The 14,106-nt window shown below is 45.9% G+C and overlaps 1 long non-coding RNA gene across 1 annotated transcript in view; it reads right to left on the bottom strand.

Moving 5' to 3' along the window:
* Window positions 1–567: 567 nt before the first annotated feature.
* The window catches only part of LOC141074869 (uncharacterized), a 252,636-nt gene continuing 239,097 nt past the window's right edge, over window positions 568–14,106 (bottom strand). Inside the window, exon 3 of the long non-coding RNA XR_012227233.1 lies at window positions 568–1,051. This is a non-coding gene — a long non-coding RNA (uncharacterized lncRNA). The remainder of the gene's footprint in view (window positions 1,052–14,106) is intronic.

The following is a 14,106-nucleotide window of genomic DNA, read 5'->3' as shown; positions in this document are numbered from 1 at the left end:
CTTCCAATCTGTCCCAGCACGACTGCTGTCATATAATGAAGCAGAACCGATGAAAGCGTCATAACCGTGAAGGAAGATGAAATTGAACATATCCATTACAAATGAAACCCTGCTGAGTACACACGCCGTGCTCCGGGGCTCACACAGAGGATTCTAGCGCTTGGCTCGGTGCGCAGGAAATAGAAGGGGCCTCATTTTATTGGAAATCGCGCAGAATATTGTATTTCATAAGAATGCTGATGGGTATCCAAGAAGTCAACATGAAAAATAAGAACCAGCCCTTATAGTGCTGCGACTGCTGGAGACGACCAATTTGGAGTAAATTATATAAACTGAGTTTAATAAAAGTTCATGTTGTGCGGCGGCGGCAGTACCAGTCAGTGGATACAGAAGATGAGAAGACTCTAGAAACACATGCAGAGAACTTGTGAGATGAGGCGCACGTTGAAGCTACTGGACTTTTTGCAAAACGCAACCCGGGGCCCTATAAGTATCGCATGTAATAATGTATGTGGAAGCATTGGTGTCCTTTTGTGCAGTGGAAGGTGGCACAACCCTTTTATAAAGGTTTTTGGAGTGATAACTCCCTTTAGAAATAAGAACACAATAAGCTTTAAAGCTTTAATGGTAGAGTAGGAGAATACAAAAATTGCCGATGTACACATTATCAGTTTCAACATTTTTTACTCATTTGGAATCAGCAAGATTTCTTAAACAAACGTATATGGTTGGTATTAAACAATGAGTCTGCAAGTGTGATACTTTGCACAGAGATGCAAGTTTACTTCTCTGCAGCTCCTCCACTCAGGAACAGTGTTGTGGTAACAGTCTGCTGGCACGCTCCACAGCAGCACTTCCTTCACTGTGGAACAGGGTCTGCGGTAAGTCTGCAGCATGCTACATAGCAGCGCCTACTTCACTTTTGAACAGTGTCTGTGGTAACAGTCTACTTGCACACTCTACATCAGCACCTCCTTCACTCTGGAACAGTGTCTGTTGTAGCAGCCTGCTAGCACACTCCTCTGCTGCACCTCCTTCAATCTGCAAGCTTCTGTGTTAAAAAAACAAAAACAAAAAAAAAACAAAAACTGAAGTCTGAACTGAGAAAATAAATTAATGTGTATGCACAATGTAAGTGCATATTAACACATGACCATTAACCAGAGAAACAAAAAGCAAAAAACACAAATAAAAAGTAAAAAATAAACTGCAAATAATGCATAAAGGTAATAATAATAATAAGGGTATTTAGTAAACATAATTTTGATCAAAATAATGTACAAGCCATCCCGCCACGTCACGGTAACCCTTGTGGGACAGTCCTATTCTAGTATTTAAAACCTTTTCACTTGCCAAGTGACGTGAATGTGAATAAGGATCGAGGGACTGACCCACTAGTAAAGCATAGGCCAGACTGGATGGTTTTCCCAGCTCAGAAAGAGGGAGGTCACACCCATATATGCACTGAGCTGGGAAAACCATCCAGTCTGGCCTATGCTTTACTGGTGGTTCAGTCGATCCTTGTTCACATTTACGTCACTTGACAAGTGAAAAGGTTTTAAATACTAGAGTAGGACTGTCCCACAAGGGTTGCCATGACGTGGCGGGATGGCTTGTACATTATTTTGATCAAAATTATGTTTACTAAATACCCTTATTATTATTATTACCTTTGTGCATTATTTGCAATTTATTTTTTTACTTTTTATTTGTGTTTTTTGCTTTTTGTTTTCTCAAGTTTCTGTGGTAGCATTCTGCTGGCATGCTCCACAGCAGCACTTCCTTCACACTGGAACATAGTATGTGGTGACAGTCTGCTTGCACACTCCGCAGCAGTACCTCCTTCACTCTGGAAGTGTTTGTTGCAGCAGCCTGCTGACATGCTCCATAGCAGCACTTCCTTCACTCTGAAACAGAGTATGCGGTAACAATCTGCTGCCACACTCCACAACAGAACTTTCTTCACTGAACAGAGTCTGTGGTAACAGTCTGCTTGCAAAACTCACAGCAGCACTTCCTTCACTCTGTAAGGCTGAGTGCAGATGGAGTTTTGAGCCCTGCATATTTTTCCGTGCAGAATGGAAGAAAACCGCAGGTCAAATGACCTGCATTTTTCCTGCGGATTTCTTCCATTTTTCACGCGGTTTTCATGCGGTTTTTGTGCGGTTTTCCATTGCGGTTTTCCCCCTGCGGATTTGGTGACAGGGGAGATAGAAAACCGCACAAAAGAAGTAACATGCTGCGGATTTTGTACCGCAGGAAAACCGCGCGGAAAAATCCGCAGCGTCTGCACAGAGTTTTTTTTTTTTCCATTCATTTTAAAGGTACTGTACATCACAATGCGGATATGCAACGTTTCTGCGCGGTAAAATCCGCTGCGGAAACGCTGCATATCTGCATCGTGTGCACATGGCCTAACAGTGTCTGTGATAAATCAGCTGGCGTACTCCACACACAGCACCTACTTAACTTTGGAACAATGTCTGTGGTAACAGTCTGCTGGTATGGTTCACAGCACCTCCTTCAGTCTCTCTTTAGCTCTCCTAATGTAGCACAGCACAAACACTGTGTTGGTCACAACTAGTGTTGAGCATTCCGATACCGCAAGTATCGGGTATCGGCCGATACTTGCTGTATCGGAATTCCGATACCGACTTCCGATATTTTTTCAATATCGGAAGTCGGCATCGGAATCGGAAGTTCAAAGTTGATTGACAGCCTGACGTCATCATGATGCGCGGTGTGTGCGCATCATGATGCGCCGTCATTTCGGGCCTTCCGGGGGTCTCTGCCGGCCTGCCGGGGGGCTGTGTGGACTGCCCGGGGTCTGTACCGGCCTGCCGGTGGTCTGTGCACCCTGTGGGGGTCTGTACCGGCCTGCCGGGGGGCTGTGCCGGCCTGCCGGTGGTCTGTGCACCCTGTGGGGGTCTGTACCGGCCTGCCGGGGGGCTGTGCCGGCCTGCCGGTGGTCTGTGCACCCTGTGGGGGTCTGTGCCGGGAATTTCCCACGCAGCAATGGCATAAAGTGAGACTAGGGAATTTTTTTTTTTTTTAAGTGGCGGAGGAATACAGTGCGGAAGGATACCTACCTTCCGTCATTGGATTCCTGCAGCCCGTAGAGAACGGCAGCAACAGCTGATGCTGCAGTTCTCTACCCAAGATCGTCGTGGGACACACTCGTGGACTGCTTCGGATCGTGGGTGAGTATTTTTGTGGTTTGTTATGTTAATATTTATTCCGTAAAAGACAATGGCTTCGGGGAACAATGTGACAAGTATTGGTAAGTATGTTACTCTATGTTATATGTACTGTATGTCTATGTATGTATTGTATGAATGTATTGTATGTAGTATGTATGTAGTATATATGTGGTATGTATGTAGCATGTAGTATGTATGTAGTATGTATGTAGCATGCATGTAGCATGCAGTATGTATGTAGCATGCATGTAGTATATATGTAGTATGTATGTAGCATGTAGTATGTATGTAGTATGTATGTAGTATGTATGTGGTATGTATGTAGCATGTAGCATGCATGTAGTATGTATGTAGTATATATGTGGTATGTATGTAGCATGTAGTATGTATGTAGCATGCAGTATGTATGTAGCATGCATGTGGTATATATGTAGTATGTATGTAGCATATATGTAGTATGTATGTAGCATGTAGTATGTATGTAGCATGCAGTATGTATGTAGCATGCATGTAGTATATATGTAGTATGTATGTAGCATATATGTAGTATGTATGTATGTAGCATGCATGTAGTATATATGTAGTATGTATGTAGCATATATGTAGTATGTATGTAGCATGTAGTATATATGTAGTATGCATGTTGCATGCATGTAGTATATATGTAGTATGTATGTTGCATGTAGTATATATGTAGTATGTATGTTGCATGTAGTATATATGTAGTATGAATGTAGCATGTATGTAGTATGTAGTATGAATGTAGCATGTATGTAGTATGCATGTTGTATGTATGTAGCATGTAATTTTTTATTTTTTTTTTACATTCAACACATTAGCCGGATGATGGGACTACTACTGTCCCATCATTGGCTAATGTGTCAATCACTGTCATGGTAGCAGGCATCGCCCGATGGGACTTGTAGTCCCATCGGACGATGCCTGCACAGACCCCCGAAGCCTGCACAGCCCCCCGGCAGGCCGGCACAGCCCCCCGGAGCCTGCACAGCCCCCCGGCAGGCCGGCACAGCCCCCCGGCAGGCCGGCACAGCCCACCGGAGCCTGCACAGCCCCCCCTGGCAGGCCGGCACAGCCCCCCGGCAGGCCGGCACAGACCACCGGAGCCTGCACAGACCCCCTGGCAGGCCGGCACAGCCCCCCGAAAGGCCCGTACAGACCCCAGAGAGGCTGTACAAGGGAAAAACAGGATTTTTCTTATTCCGATACCGGAAGTCCCATAGACTTGAATGGGACTTCCGGTATCGGAATCGGCGATACCGATACTTTTTTTTAAGATCGGCCGATCCATTCCGATCCGATACTTTGAAGTATCGGACGGTATCGCTCAACTCTAGTCACAACTCTTCTCAGGCACTAGACTACAGCCTTCTTTGGTATGGTAATCCTCAAAAACCAGAAAGCCTTGATCTTTCCCTTTGCTGTGACAAATCCTCATCCTGTCAATGGATGAACTATTGACTCACAGGAATAAGCCTCTCTTCTCCACTCTATGGAAACAATCCTCACACTCTCTCCGTCATGGCAGTACTCTCATGCTTGTGGACTGGTCTCTCTCACATGGATTTCTCCTCTGTGGCCCTCTCAATAGCCCCAGTGCATTGTGCAGAGCCCCCTAGGGCTGGGGTTACTCGGTATCGGGCCGGTCAGTTCATAAAAGGGATGTCACAGCAGCAGTGACCCGGTCCGTAGCCCTGGGCGTGCAATGAAAATAAAGAAGATGATCATGATTTTAGGGAATAAAGATGAGGATGATTTGTGATGCCACCCATGGTGTTTGGCAAGGAACATGATAGCCGATGCTGCAAAAGAGACCGCTGGGGCTGTTGGTGATGCAGCAGAGTTGTTACAGCTCTCCACAGGTAGAGCTAAGCCCCAGAGCAGTTATAGGTGTTAGTGATGATGATGGTGGTTGTAGTCATGATGCAAGGCAGGTGACGCAGTAAATAAGTCAGAGGACACAGTGGAGTGCACACTTTTACTCACAGTTCTTCCGGTTACAATCCCCAGCCGGGGTGCTGTGTCCTCCGGGTCGGTGGTCCAGCCAGCTCTCAGGTAATTTGGGGTACACCGTGGCAGAACCCCCTTCAGATGTTCCTTCCCTGGCCATCTCATTGCACTGGCTCTCTCCTCTCCTGCTGTGCACCTTCACACACAGTGTCCTAAGCCAGCAGCCCCGGATCCTGCCAGCGACTTGCTCTAGGTCCCCTTGATCCTATCCAGCTGCGTTTTCAGCTAATGTGTATGGATGTGGCTGCAGCACATGCAGATACTACAACCTCCGGTTAGCTAGCTGAGTCCTCAGTTTCTCCACTAGTTGGGGACCGGTCCCCTACTGCGACCTGGTCCCTCCACTGACTACGGTCGGTGTGGATACGGGCCCCACAGGTGGATTCCTCACTACCCGTGCCCCTAGGAACCCTTCTTTCTCTCTTCCACTGAAGTTTATCTTTCTATTCTGTCGTTCCTTTCTCTCCTTCTACTGTCTTCTGGTCTAGGGATGAGCTCCTCACTGCTCAAGTCCCCAGCTCCAACTCACCCACTTTCTCACTGTCACTTCCTTCAGCTCTCATTCTGCTGCTTTCTCCACCCATACCCTCTGCCTAGTCCCTCCCTGGCCTGGAGAGGTCTGGTGTTGGATGCTAGTGTCTGGGTAGTGCCCCCCTCCTTACCTGAGAGTGGAATACCACACCTCTGGATGAGGTGCAGTACCTCTGTGGTGACTGAACCCTCAGGGGCGCCACACGTGCATGAAGTTTAATACTTGCCTTTCACCCCTACTTCCAGATAGCTATGATGCAGTCACTCTCTGCTGGGCTGCACAGCTGCTGCTTCCTAGTCAGACAGGCTGGTCCATCTACGTGTATCTGCCATATATTGGTGGGACTCAAACTGTGGTCTGTATACACTCCTGTAACATGGACATGCATGCAAATAATAACTACACCCTGACCCATGACTCGATATCACCAGCAAATTCCACGCAAATTCCCATAATTAAATAGCTTTATTATATATACCCCAGTTGCTTGGATATACTGTATGCGTCTCCTATTTGCAGTCTATGGGAATCACATAAGGTGAGCATGCCTTACTCTCCCTCCTTGGTTCTTGTAGCCCCCAACCCGTCTCCCCTTTTATTGTAAAATATCATGATAACAAGGAAAATCTACAAAAAAGCTGAATCAGGAATTCTCTCCATAAAGAGCTTCATGCTCGAATGTTCACAGGATCAGATAATTACATTCCTGGAAGGAGCAATTATAATGTGATTATAACCCCTGGTCCTGGCACAGCTGGGATGTCGTATCAATGACATTACCTGCAGCCGTCACTGCTCGCCTCACTTATAGCACAAGCTGCTCCCTGCCAGGACTGTAATATAAAGCAGCGGATGAGAATGGATGGACTCGACTGACGGGTCTATAGAAGGTTCGTGTCCTCATTCACCCCGGAAGAAGAACTGATATCTCATCAGATAAATGGAGATCTGCGATGTGTCCAATGTCAGTGCGCCCTGCATTCCTGCTAATGAGAAGAACCCTCCTGCGGCCTTGTCAGTGCTTCAGATTATCGCCTCCCGACACAACCTCCTGCCAAGGACCCCAATATTAGGAAGTGATTTGTTGGGTTCATTTGGATTAAAAGATAGAATGTTTCTTTTATTAGACCTTTGAATAAAAAATGTTTACATTATATCATATACACTTTTTGGGAGCCAATGTGGCCTCTAGGTGAAACTTGCAGTAGTTGGGAGAGGGTTCCTGTGGCGGTGGCTTAGGTATAGATTTGTGTCAGTCAGTAAGGGCCTAATCTGTGGTCCAAGGGCCACACTTGTTTTTCTCATTCACTCTTCTGATGAGTATAACTTCTGAATAGGAGGAACCTAAAACCAGTCTGTGCAGCACAGAGAGGCAGTCTTCTGTATAGCAAAAAAAGCCTTCCTGCGCCTATGTCAGAACATAGAGCTGCATGTGGTCAAATAATGGTCACCCAGACTGGGAAACAAGTGTGATAGTCTGCAGGATGGCGGCCAAGATGGCAGAAGAGCCATGCCCCTCTCTCCCTTAAATAATCTGTGCTGCTGACTCTGCCCTTACCAATACATTTGTCTCCTGAAATACTCGGTGCTGCTGTTACTGCCCACAGATTTTCGGATCCCTTTTTCGTTCATGACTTTAACCCCGTCATCCCCCTTCAGTCATGTCTTCCTGTCGCCAGAGGGGCGTGCTGTGCCTCCGCGCACCGCGTACAAACGCTGGCTCAGTTTATGGATCTTAAAAATATTCCCGTCCCAAGAAACTAATTGCAGAGGTCGCGGGGTCATGTGAAAGTAAAAGAAGTGCGACCTCGGCATCATCAGACGTATCTGTTAGTAATAAGGAGATGTAATAAGAAGACGATAGCCGACATCAGTACGACATGTCCCAGCGCTTTTAACTCCTTAATCGCCAGATCACCGTACAAATCCGTGTCAGAACTAGGAAAAGTTCAAGGACATTTAGAGTTCCAATGAAACATTCCATTTCTGTTTCTAGGAAAGTTCAGTGACAAGAAATCCGTCCTCAGGTTGATGTCACTGATACATCGTAACAAACATGGACGAGGCAGCGCATCCGGTCACACGATGTTACTGTTACACGCATGGCAGTACCAGCTATGGCATCCATGCTGGGAGTTGTAGTGTTCTTTATGGCAGCCCAGTTGGAGATCAGTGATTTCGGATCGTTTATCGGCTGAACGTACATTTCCTTCTTGCTCGTTCTGCAGTTGTCCTATTTTATATCTGGAACATGTAAAGAACATTTGCGGTTCTTCCGTGTGGAGTTCAGCCTGGGTCTGGTGCGCTTTAGGGTCGTCCTGTAATCCCCATTTTTGGGATCGCCCTGATAACTTAGTCCCTCTGGAGCCATCGTTTGCTGAGGATCATTCAGGCTTTTAAAAAGTAATTTTAAGACAAGAGGATGAAATAGAATGAGAGTTTTGAAACACACGAAGGAGCAAAATAATGCAGGAATTTACATTGTTTTTGTGTCAAAACGTTGCATTTTTCACACCATTTTTTTCTGAAAACTGTGTGATATTTTTTTTTTTTAACACTTTATGCCGCTCTCATAACTTTTAAAAAGCGGTGACATCTGGACACAATTAATTATGAAAATGAATCTGAACCACATTTATGATTTGTGACTTTTTAAAAAGTTTCAATTCTCATTTCAATAAGGGGAAATATAATAATAATCTTAATAATAATAATAATCTTTATTTATATAGCGCCAACATATTCCGCAGCGCTTTACAGTTGAACAGTTTCAAACACAACAGTCATAAGTAACAATGTTAACAATACAATAATTAAAGCGAAATGAGATGACCCTGCTTGTGGAGCTTACAATCTACAATGAGGTGGGGGAGATACAGAGGACAGGTTTGTATTTACAATGATGTATTTACAATGACGGTCCAGCCATCTTCAGGGGGTGGGGGTTAGATGGAGATAGTGAATGGGCTACACACACACAAACATAACATGACTTTGATTACTGAATGTGATAGGCCGCTCTGAACAAATGCGTTTAGAGCGAGCGCCTAAAACTATGCAAATTGTGGATGATCCTAATATCTTGGGGTAGAGCATTCCAGAGGATTGGCGCAGCACGGGAGAAGTCTTGGAGTCGGGAGTGGGAGGTACGGATTAGGGCAGAGGTTAGTCGAAAGTCATTTGCAGAGCGCAGCGGTCGGTTAGGCCGATAGACAGAAATGAGGGAGGAGATGTAAGGGGGTGCCGCACTGTGGAGAGCTTTGTGGGTGAGAACAAGTACTTTGAATTGTACCCTGTAATGAATTGGCAGCCAGTGTAACGACTGGCGAAGAGCGGACGCGTCTGAGTAACGATTAGCCAGATGGACAACCCTGGCTGCTGCATTAAGGATAGACTGGAGAGGGGAGAGTCGAGTGAGAGGGAGGCCAATTAATAGAGCATTACAGTAGTCCAGGCGGGAGTGGATCAGGGCGACAGTGAGAGTTTTTGTTGTTTCCATGGTGAGAAAAGGGCGGATTCTAGAGATGTTCTTTAGGTGTAAGCGGCATGAGCGGGCAAGAGATTGTATATGGGAGGTGAAGGAGAGATCGGAGTCGAACATAACACCCAGACAGCGTGCCTGCTGTCGGGGTGTTATTATGGTGCCACCCACAGAGAGGGAAATGTCAGATTTAGGGAGGTTAGTAGATGGTGGGAGCAGAAGAAGTTCAGTTTTGGAGAGGTTGAGTTTCAGATAGAGAGCAGACATGATGTTGGAGACTGCAGACAGACAGTCAGTGGCGTTCTGTAGTACAGCGGAGGTAAGGTCAGGGGATGATGTGTACAGTTGTGTGTCATCAGCATAAAGATGGTACTGAAAGCCAAATCTGCTGATGGTCTGTCCAATTGGGGCCGTATAGAGAGAGAAGAGAAGGGGGCCAAGGACTGAGCCCTGAGGTACCCCAACAGTGAGAGGAAGAGGAGATGAAGTGGAGCCAGAAAACAGAACACTGAAGGAGCGGTCGGAAAGATAGGAGGAGAACCAGGAAAGAGCAGTGTCCTTAATGCCTAGTGACTGGAGCCTAGAGAGTAGGAGAGGATGGTCAACAGTGTCAAAAGCTGCAGAAAGGTCGAGAAGAATGAGCAGAGAGTGGTCACCATTACGTTTTGCTGTCAGAAGGTCATTGGTCACTTTGATGAGTGTAGTTTCTGTCGAATGTAGGGGGCGGAAACCGGACTGTGAAGGGTCTAGGAGGGAGTGAGTGGAGAGGTAACGGGTAAGGCGTGAGTATATCAGGCGCTCCAAGAGTTTAGAGATGAAGGGGAGATTGGAGACTGGTCTGTAGTTGTTTGTGCAGGATGGGTCGAGGGTGGGTTTCTTTAGTAATGGAGTAATGATAGAGTGTTTGAAGGAGGAGGGGAAAATGCCAGAGGAGAGGGAGAGATTAAAGATTGTAGTTAGGTGAGTTGTGACGACTGGGGAGAGAGACTGGAGGAGATGTGAGGGAATGGGGTCGGTTGTGCATGTAGTCGGACGAGAAGAGGAGAGGAGCCTGGAGACTTCTTCTTCTGTGATGGGATCGAATGTGGAGAGTGAGTCAGGGGGAATGCAGGGAGGGATGGGAGTCACTGAATTTGGTGATTGGGAGCGGATTTCCTGATGGATATTGTCTATTTTCTCTATAAAGTGGGAGGCAAGGTCATCAGCGCAAATGTCTGTGATAGGGGCTTGTGCTTTTGGCCTGAGGAGGGAGTGAAAGGTGTCAAAAAGTTTCTTGGGGTTGTTGGCTAGTGAGGAGATCAGGGTGGTGAAGTAGGTCTGTTTGGCGAGGTGAAGGGCAGAGTTATATGTCCTTAACATAAATTTGAAGTGTATGAAGTCTTCTGGTGTGCGTGTTTTCCTCCATAAGCGTTCAGCACACCTAGAGCATCGCTGGAGAAATCGGGTTTGCGATGTGAGCCAGGGCTGTTTCACTCTGTGTTTGGAGGTTCTGAGGGTGAGGGGAGCTACTTGGTCAAGGGTGCTTCTAAGTGTGTCATTGAAGTGATGTACAGCCAGATCAGGACAGGACAAAGAAGAGATTGGGGACAGTGATGAGTGTAGGGAGTCTGAAAGTGTATGAGGGTTAATGGCTTGTAGATTTCTGACTGAATGGTAGGTAGGAGGGTGCTGGGGTGAGCGAGGATTTGTGAGTGTAAAGGAGAGAATGTTGTGGTCAGAGAGGGGAAGCGGTGAGTTATCTATGTAGGAGATTGAGCAGAGCCGGGCGAAAACCAGGTCCAGGGTGTTACCGTCTTTGTGTGTTTCAGAGGTTGAGAGCTGAGAGAGGCCTAGAGAAGTGGTTAGTGATAGAAGCTGGGATGCAGATGTGGAAGTGGGGCTGTTAATGGGGATGTTGAAGTCTCCCAGGATAAGGGTTGGTAGTTCTGAGGACATGAAGTGCGGCAGCCAGGCAGAGAAATGGTCCAGGAAGTGGGTGGGTGAGCCTGGGGGCCGGTATATGACCGCTACTGTGAGGGAGAGGGGACGAAAGAGCCTGATGGTGTGGACTTCAAAAGAAGGGAATGAGAGTGATGGAACTGGGGGGATGACCTGGAAAGTGCATTGTGGGGACAGGAGTATGCCGACTCCACCACCAGGTCTGTTTGTCGGTCTCGGGGAATGGGAGAATTGTAAGCCACCATGGGAAATGGCAGCAGGAGAGACAGTGTCAGAATCCTGAATCCAGGTTTCCGTGAGGGCCAACAGATTCAGAGAGTTTTTCAGAAAGTAATTGTGTAGGAAAGGAAGCTTGTTGCATACAGACCGTGGATTCCAAAGGGCACAATTGAAAGAAGGAGATGAAGGAGTGCAAGTGATATTAGTAAGATTATTAAGGTTTCGATGTGAGGTAGGGTAGGGGTTGAGGTTGGGGGATGGTGGACCGGGTTTGGGGGAGATGTCCCCTGAAATCAGTAGGAGCAGGAAGATAAAGAGCAAGTAGTTTTTGGAATTGTATGAAGATTTTTTGTGCAGTGTGTTTGGGCAAGATGGGCTGAGTTTTTTAAGAAGGTGAGAAGTGCATGGGAGCTGTACATGGGAGAAGGAAAGAGAGAGGAGCTGATGTATATGAGTTGTGATGGAGGGGGGATTGGTCGGTGAAAGTGGATTGCAAGAGAACATAGGAGGAGAGGAATAAAGCACATGGTTAAAAGGGACAGCAGAGTGAGGGTTACCTGACTCTTGCCCTGACTAACTGCCATGTAATAACTGCTGTATCCCGACGCTTCGTGACGCTTTGCTTCTGTGATGCGTGCACCCCCACATGCGTGCACCCCTTAGAATGGTTCACATTTATAGTCCAGACTGCTGGGTCAGAAGAGATGGATTGTGGGAACTGGTTGAGGATAATTTGGCAGCTGGGCTCAGCACACCAGGGTTGTTGTTTTTTTTGGGATGATCAAAGACATTCAGCCAGGCAACATCTATTTTAACACCTCCACCAGATAAGATCTACACTGATCCCAGTCATGGAAATGCAACAGTGAGTTTTAAGTACAATGCACCAAATGATTTATAACAATGAATTAGCAGACACATTAAAATATGTTTCTAGATGGTAAAGCAGCAGATGACAGCAGACAGCAAGCAGAGGGAATTTTTACCATTAGAGTCTATTGCAGCAGATGAGACAGCAATCAGAGGTGGGAAGTTGTACCATTTGAATATGTTGTAGAAGACAGCAAGCAGAGGGAATTTTTACCTTTCAATTTGTGTTGAAATCAGGCGCAATGTGCCTGAGAAGCCAAAGTGTTGATATCTGCTCACTAGAAGGTCTGCTGAGTCACATATATATATATAGAAATATAGTTCTAAATGGAAATCTTATATCTTAAGATGCATTAAAAGGGGTTGTCTGACACTAAAAAAAGTTTTCTTTATGTGTTGAGGGGGGGACACAAAAACCTCGATGTAACCACTTTTCAGCACCCCAGTGGATCCAGCGTTGACCGCTCGGATGTCTGTGCTGGATCCAGGACCACTGCAGCCTATGATTGACTGCAGTGGTCAGGGGATTAGACAAGTAGTCATAAGAGAAACATTTCTGTTGACTTCCTAATGGAGCAGACGTCGCTTCCGGAGCTGGTGCAGACCACTGGAGCGACCTGCGCTGGATCCGCATCAGTGCTGGAAGGTGAGTATGCATTGGTTTATTGTTTTAAAAGCATCTGTTCCTTAAAAAATAAATATTTCAGGTTTGGAACATGTCTTTAAATTTATCAAATATTGAAATATTTTGTAACGCTTCCATAATATTGGCACAAATAACGGCGATCACTAAGAGAAATCATACAATGGAGAGAGTAAGAAGGCGCCTCCGCTCAGGATAGAGGACATCCCGAGGAGTCATAGACCCTGAAATAACCGGTGACCACTTTATAAGTCGTGCAATTTAGGTCTGTGTGCAAAGAGCTGGGAGTAGCGGCATTTCTGGACATTTCCTGAGGAGCCTCCCGGCCTTTCACACTGATCATAGGGCAATGGCCTCCGGATATTTTTGCAGCTGTCATCACATTTTGGTTACTTTATATAGCGAGAGAAGTGATCATTTTACTTCTGGAGTGAATTTGTGCCAAAGTTTGTAACTTTTAGAAAAGTCGCAAATTATAATCCATCAAAAAAACGTTCGCTGCTCTCTACACCTATTATAGCATCTGCCATTCAGAAGCCTGGAAAAGCTGGACCACCAGGTAATTTCAATAGACCACGGTGTCGTATCCAATAGTTTCCCTTTAACTCTTCACATTCCCTGCAGCAAAGTGCATGGTACCACCTGCTCAATGGCTTCTTCCAGTCTGGCCCGGCAGCTGGTAGAGATCTGGAGGTCCGTGCACCGGAGACGTGAAGCTTTATATTTGCTAATATAAGTGAATGGTGTTTATGCACAGCGTGTATTCAATACACATGTATTCACCGTACCCGTCAGGTGTTATTGCTGGTTTATCTAATGGATTTACTCCTGATCAATAGGCGGGCGGCTCTAATGGGTTTTTTTGGTGCTTTTTTTTCTTATTTTAACCTATTGTTAGGCACCGTTTCTGTGTTTATCTTTATTAACTTGTTAAAGTCCCCAGAGCCCAGAAACGGGTTGTTTTATTTAGATTTTAAAAGTAAACTTCAGATTGATCTAAACCACCTCTGAAGTATCCGACACCTTCAGCGGATTCCTCTGGACACCAACACATCATTATTACATTGACCTGCCAGAAAATTTGGCAATTGTGTAATAAGGGAACTGGATACTGGCGCCAACAGCCACCTTCTATATACTATAAATGGCCAATGTATTAAAGAATGTGGATTCCTTCCTTCAACAATGTGTTATT

Source organism: Dendrobates tinctorius, unplaced genomic scaffold (assembly GCF_039654945.1).
Source record: "Dendrobates tinctorius isolate UK_male_01 unplaced genomic scaffold, ASM3965494v1 ptg000341l, whole genome shotgun sequence".
Lineage (NCBI taxonomy): Eukaryota > Metazoa > Chordata > Amphibia > Anura > Dendrobatidae > Dendrobates > Dendrobates tinctorius.
Note: the sequence above shows the minus strand (reverse complement) of the source record. Positions and strands in the feature narration are given on the sequence as shown.